Raw genomic sequence first — 7,925 nt, 5'->3', positions numbered from 1 at the left:
ACAATCCTTATTATCCCTTGCAATACAGTACTACTACTGTACTACCACTACTACTACTACTACTACTACTACTAATAATAATAATACTTCTACTCATAATAATAATAATAATAATATCAATAATAATAAATTAGAGAGTAAATGGAGTTCATTCTCAAAATGTATTCTTGTTTTGAAAATAAATAAAAAATAAATTCATTTTATAGTAAAGGACAGGAGCAAATTCGACAAGTCTTGTAGTTTTTCTAAAGCCGCGTTGAGAAAATAATCTAATCAGAAAATTTGAAAGAAAACTGAGAGCGGATTCGCAACATTGGAGAGTCGTTGTCAAGGGCGCTGTCTTTATTTTCATACACTGCTGAGTGGAACATGTTAAACATTGAAATTGTGAGTGCTAAAGAGCCTGTGTGTGTGTGTGTGTGTGTGTGTGTGTGTGTGTGTGTGTGTGTGTGTGTGTGTGTGTGTGTGTGTGTGTGTGTGTGTGTGTGTGTGTGTGTGTGTGTGTGTGTGTGTGTGTGTGTGTGTGTGTGCATATGCAAGCTCTTGTATGTGAGAGACACCTTGAGGGGTATGAAGGTGATGATGGTCAAGCCAAAGCCTATTGCGCTAATTATGTTATTTATCATGAGAGAAATATTAAATCCAAGTGTTTTTAAATCGCCTTTTTGAACCAAAGTCTGGCTGTGCAGAAAAGACAAGCCAATTTAAGCACATGAGCAGCGTGTCTGTTTAGGAAAAACATGTCGTTTAAAACACAATAATTATCAGCAAATGATGTGACTGTGCACCATTGCTTTTTAAAGATTTGTCTTGTGTGTATAACAGGATTTTTACAAATGTGTCTCGGCAGTTGAGGCGTTTTTACACACACAGGGTTTTTTATTGTCAGGCAATTTCCCTGCTGTGTTTTGAGCAAGCTGCTGTAGTGTCCTTGAGCAAGAGACTGGACCCTCCAAGGTTCCCATGAGTGCCATTTCATATTTAACCTTTCCCTCTGACCTCCCTGGAGGCAGTCAATGAAATACGTTACCATACAAGAATGAAAGATTAAAATGCTAAATGTTCCTAATACCTTTTAAGAGAATATGTTGTGGACACACACATCATCACAGGAATACTTGCAGCTGTGTAATATTATCAATATCATATAAGGTATGAGCAACGTCTGAATTGTTTTTTTATAATTATTTGAAGAAGAATATATTGCCCCTTGTCAGCAAAACTATTTTGAATGCTTTTAATCACATGTTAGCCTCTTTTCTAAAACCTCATGCTTTACCTACTGGTACAGAAAACAGAATAAATCTCTAAGGGAAGATCAATTAAATTAGTAAAAGTACAGAAAGCATCAATTCAGAAAGGCTGAGTCATTTTGAAGGGCACCTTTTTTTATATTCAGGGTAGGACATTTGCGATCATGCATCTGCAGCTATATTAAATGATCACTGTACTGTCGGCAGTAAGACAGCATATGGTCCAAAAGTGTTCTGCATTTTTTAATCAGCAACTAAATTCTTAAAAGACAAAACTATCTAACATCTATAATGTTGGCATATGTATGTTTTATTCAAGCCAAATGTTGAGAAATTCAAAAAAGACAGTGTGATCAAGATATCTAGCATCTAATGTTTTTTACAATCTGTGCATGGATCACCAGCCGGACGTTTAATCATTTGATTTAAATGAGATTCACTAAAGACAGTGTCAGCTAAAAAATAAAAATATATAAACCAGATGTACTTGATTATTATTTCTAGTGATTACATTCATTTATTTTATTAGCCTTGCATTTTCAAATTAAGATAAAACATTTGGCTGTGGCAGACAATATGTTAGTAAACATTCTCTCTTTCCATTTTCGATTTTTATTTTCCTTTTCTGCATTTTGGGAATGCATGCTACTTAAACATGCATATTGTTGTAACATCGCAGCCCCGTGCATGTTATTAGGTCACATCTGTAACACTATATTTAGACTGCACTCCCAGTCAGATGATTGTCATTGCCCGAAACACAATTATAATCAGAGTCTACACTGAAACATCTTCATTAAATATATGACATTTGTGTTACTCAATGAATACGTTTTAACGATTTACACATTTTTGAATTATTATAATGAGGAAATAGCTTATGATACGCCATTGTGTAATTGCTCTTAAAAATCTATGATACATTTTCTCAAGAAATCAAATGCATTTATGTGAATCAACATGACAAACAGTCATCACATTACTTTCAGTATGACGAACACAGCAGTTATTTAGCCACTTTCTTTTTTTCTATAATTACAGAGTAATTACAATGTAACTACGTGTAACAAAATGTGACACAGCTGTTTGCATCCACCAGGCCAATTACTCACCTGACCTTGACTGAATTTACTAATCACACCGTTAGACGTAGTGACACCACAAGACAAATACACCACCTGTCCTGTGTTTCTCCATAATAGTTCCTGTAGAACAGTTCAGCATTTTTTATTCAATAACTGTCTAACTATACTCTATATTTGAGAGGGGGAGATGCTGGGAATGACATGCTGATAGGGCTTTAATAAAACAGAGTCATTCTGATTATTAGGAAATATCAAAGACTATGTGACCATCTTGCTTTTTCAACCCTAAGCTTTAAATGTACCACTATATTCTGCATGCGTAATCTTTTCTATCTATGTAGTATACAGGAGGTTTAAACCAGTTACATATTCAGCTTGTTCCGTTTAACTGCACATACTAAATAGAAGTTTAGGAGCAAAACAATACCTTTCGAAAGTAATTGAACCCACAGGAGCTTCCAGACCAAGAATTTGTATGAATCTGTGAATTATGTGAGAGGTTGCAGTTATAAGAAGGGAAAATGTCATCCTGCCTCTGCCTGTCTCCATGATCTAGTGTGCTCTTTTTTGTTTATAACTTCACTTTATGCGTGGTTGTTCTGTAGCTATTCTGGTGCTGAATGTGCTGGATGACTCTGTCTGCGAGCTCAAAGACAAAGAAGGACGGTCATTAGACTATTCTGTAACATCAGGTACTGTACACCCCCATCTCTCTCCCTTTTCTCTCTCTCTCTCTCTCTCTCTCTAGCACACACACACACTTTCCATCTTTCTTGCTCTATTTTCCTATGTCTCCCTCTCGCTCTCACACACACATTTATTCTGCGCTACGGACCACATTCCGTCTGTCCGTATTTCCTTGTATAGAGCGCCATCTACAGGTCCTAAGAGGATGATCCCCTCAGCTTCAACTCAAATCTAAAACTCCTATTTGCTGGTTTTAAAACAGACAAATCAGTCTTAGACTCATCCAAATGCTCAAGGGGAATTTCAAAATAAGTAATGACTGTAATGTTTGAGTACTGTCAACAAACATGCACTCAATATATATAAATAAAGTGTAATACATAAACGAATGTATTTGCAGTTAGCTGCTGAAGACATACAACTAAAGCACTTACAAGAACATAATGCAATGAAGTCACTTGCTTTAGTGTGTTACTGTGACATGCACATTAGCAGCAACATATTGGCTGTTAACTTTTATAAACTGCTGTTGGCTGGTATATTTTCTGTAACGGTAAATCTGGTTTATTTGAAAATGATGCATCTTCACTGAAGACACACTTCTTCTCTCTGGCCTTCTAGTCAGAGCTGAGCATGACACCCGACATTTTTTGTCTTTATATTTTCTGTTGTCAATTCTTGTCCTTTCTATTTTTTTTATGTTATTGTAGTGTGCTTTTATTAGATACAGCACTTTGGCTCGACCAAAAATCGCTTTTAAATGTACTTTATAAATAAACTTGATTTGATTTGATTCTATGTTTACTTTGAATGTGTTTATTTATTACAAATGACTTAAGTTTCTAAAATAAGTTTTAACCATTTAAATTTGAGGAATGCACCAAACGGCTTATGAATATAGATGTTGTGAGTATGTGTGCGGGCTTGAGTGTGTAATACACGTGGAGGGAACAGCTGAGTGAATGCAGAGCTTGGCCTAAGTGCAACTGCTTTAGCTTTTGTCTTCTATTTTGCAAGCTCCTATAGCCTGTTACATTTGTTAAAGTGATGAATGAGTTTGCCCATTCCATTATTCATTGTGTGTGTGTGTGTGTGTGTGTGTGTGTGTGTGTGTGTGTGTGTGTGTGTGTGTGTGTGTGTGTGTGTGTGTGTGTGTGTGTGTGTGTGTGTGTGTGTGTGTGTGTGTTCCAGCCCTCTCAAAGTCATTGTTTCCCTAGAGACGGGTCAGTGTGCTGGTCAAAGCTTTCTGCTGCCATGCTCACCTCCCACCGCTGACCAGGGAAAGGGGGACACACTGAGTAGTACCTGTAATATAGGGAGTTTAAAACAGGCTGCTATTTCACTATTATTGCTTAAACTATTCAGAATATTTGTTTTGTATAATTCTAATACGGACAAGTACAGGAAGTATTGCATTAAACACAGAACAGAATACGTTTATTTCAGAATCATGCCATTCAACCACATGATTCTGAAGTTTAGCAAAACCTTTAAGTAATTCTTACTTTTGTAAGAGGCGAGTGCAGAGCTTAAAATAAGAATACATATTCACACCAGGCCTCTGAGTTGGGTCATAGGCCCACTTACCACACCTGCACGCTCACACACACCTGCACGCTCACACACACACACACACACACACACACACACACACACACACACACACACACACACACACACACACACACACACACACACACACACACACACACACACACACACAAACACACACACAGTCCACCCAATATCAAAACAGTCTATCATGGGGGTTGAGTGTGTCGCTTCTCTCCCCCGTTCGCTCACAGCCCCTAGAACAATTTCAATTTTAATAGCTTTTACTATGTATCTGAAGCACTGGAGACACAGAAAGAAAGGGCAAAAACACACACACACATTCAGAGCGAGAACTAGTCCCCCTTGTTGAAAATAGAGCCATCAAAAATGAAGGCCAGCCCAGCATAGCCGACAGACAGACAGATCCCGGGAGCATCTTGTAATTATCCCTGTGGACGAGTTGCCTCTAGCTGGGCTCAGCTACCACCCCACCCCCCCTCTCTATCATCCCTCCTTCCTGCCGCTAACCCCTCCGCTGCTAATTTCATCCCAGGGATTAGCCCCCGCTTGCTTGTCTATCTTGTAATATTTCTGGGGGGTGAAATGGTGAAATATTGCCTTCTACTACTTTTAATAGGACTTAGTGAGCCGGGCCCGGGTATGCTTGTGCCTCCCTCCCTCCCTCCCTCCCTTCTCCCCTATTCAGAGATGGAGAAAAGGGGTTAAAAAAGGAGAGAGGGAAAGAACACCCCAGGAAGTGCCGCTGCTGCGACGCAAGCTCTACCGGGAAGTGACCGCAGAGAAGGTGTGAAGGTGAAAGTGAAAGCGGCACAGCGCTCTGGTAGTACCTGCAGGGCAATGCAAGCTGTTTTCTTTATGCATAAAAGAGAAGGAGGGGGAGGGAGGGAGGGAGGGAGGAGGAGATACTGGGACAGAAGTGCCACACGCCGCATATCCACCACCCGGTCTTTTGTCTAACTACCGTCTGATGTTCTGTAATGCTTAGCTGTCTGTCTCTCTACCTGACTTTTCTCATAACCTGTCTGTATGATACTGCCAATATCTCTGCTGGAAATGTGCAATGCTTCTACAAAAATAGCATATCCAGTTTGATATTTCTCTAAGTTGATGAGACAAAGTAACTCAGAATGCAGAAATGTAGTAAATCACAGGGAAGCCTATGTTTAGGGTCTGAGACCAGAGGTCGACGAAGACCCTATTGTAATGGCTCGCAAAGTGCAGCCCACGTCACTACAAGTCGCATGATTGATATCCAAAGGATCAATTTATTAGCTTGCGAAGCCAGCGCCAACCATGCAAAACACACACAAAACAGGGTTAACGACAGGCAAAAGCACAGAAACATACATCACAACATGGGGGGACACACAGACACACGCGCGCACACACACATTCATTATTGATATCGATAGGTTTATTATTAGGGTCTGGGATCAGAGGTCGGCGAAGACCCTATTGTAATCGCTCGCGAAGCATATAAATAATAAATGAACTTGCCTTCCCGTTACCTTAGCATCAGACTAGTTTGTTAAACATGGATGTGCAGTCTTCCTTCATTCCTTCGTTATGGAGATTAAGCAAAGCGGCACTCATCCTTGTGTCTTTAGCCTTCATTTGGCATATTAATTTAAGGGACAGGATGGGTTATATGAAAACAAAACAACATAAGGCTTCTCTTTTAACTTAACAATGTGAACACACTCATGTGTACTTGAGAAAACCTCTTTAGCTTTATAGCTGGATTTGTCATAACATCCGCAATCATTAGCTCAGTAGGACAGCACTACAAAGTTACCTCTGGGTCTTTACAGTTTGCACAGATTACGAATATGACACCCTCTGTCCGTGGACCCTCACGTCGGGCAGGGAAAAACATCCAACAAAACCCCTCATTTGATGGGGAAAAAAATGGAAGAAACCTTGGGGAGAGCAACAGAGGAGGGATCCCTCTGCCAGGAAGGACAGACGTGCAATAGATGTCGTGTGTAAATTGAAAAGATAATACATTTACAACATAGGTATGCCAAACGTTAGAAAACATAATGTGTCTATTTAGAAGAAGATGAAGATGGAGCTAGGTGGATGTCAACAATCTTCTGGCTGCCATCAAAGAAGTAGTAAGGTGAGCGTCAGGCAGGACCACAGCAACAGGGACCGCCATGACTCAGGATGAAGGCGACGCTTCAATGCTGACATCTGGCAAGTTACAGACACACAAAGAACTCCAAGGAAGCTAGCTTGGTATCATATATATTTGGGACATTAGGTAGCCCTAACTATAAGCTTTATCAAAAAGGAAGATCTTAAGCACACAGTTTTTCTCGATTGCTAACACACGTTTTCTTTTTAAATTGCTCAGTTTCTCAGAACACTAAACACAATTCACAAAACCACACACCCAAAGTGCAAAACACCTCATTTCTCCTGCTAAGTGAAGAACTGCCCTCAAAACTACATAAACACTTACCAAATGAAAACTTTAGCACCAAATATAACACGCTTCATTCATAATACTAGATTGTTTGACCACCCAACTACACACTGCTGAGCATCATCTAAAGCACTTTCATCTGCTACGGGCTGTGCTCTGTACGTAGAGGTTTCTGCAGAGAAAGATTGCTTGATTTTACAGAACTACAGTAAATGAAGAAATACAAATGAGCTGTTGAAAACAAATCACATTTTATTCAAAAATCACATTGGGCAACATGCATCTCAGCACATAGTTACTATGCTTCGTGTGATGGCATTGTTTGCCAAAACCCAGTTTGTAACTGCTGCTACCTGTGCCTCATTGGAAATCCTTAGCCTTCCACCTGCACCTCTTTTTTTCTCAGTCCTTCAGATAAACAACAAAGATATAGGGTTGGTCAGTGTCTGTGTTGCATAAAAGTCAGTCTACCACGGTACATTGTGCAGGATTTGTGTAGTTATAGTCTGCAACATGCCAACAATTCAATTACAGTAATGAAGTAAATACGTTTCACACAACAGATATAAGCACTGATATATCATGAGTTATGCAGAGCTATAAACTGGTAACTAACGTGTTTTCAAGTCTAAGTGTCCGGATTACAGAGGCGACACTAAATCGGCTTAGATTAGGCTGAACCCTCTGTCCAGCCTCTCTCATCGTCAAACCTGATAACATTTCATTTACAGTAATTAGAGAGTATTCTTCTTTATCCACGTTCTCTCCCTCCACCTCTACCTCTCATTCTTCCTCCTCTCACTCTCACCCTACCTCTTCCTCCTCCTCTCACTCTCAGCCCAGCTCTTCCTCTTGTTCTTGTTTCCATGTTGGCTTCCATTGTTGTTGTAAGAA

The sequence above is a fragment of the Notothenia rossii genome (genome assembly GCF_949606895.1).
Source record: "Notothenia rossii genome assembly, chromosome: 2".
In the NCBI taxonomy this organism is placed as follows: Eukaryota; Metazoa; Chordata; class Actinopteri; order Perciformes; family Nototheniidae; genus Notothenia; species Notothenia rossii.
Note: the sequence above shows the minus strand (reverse complement) of the source record.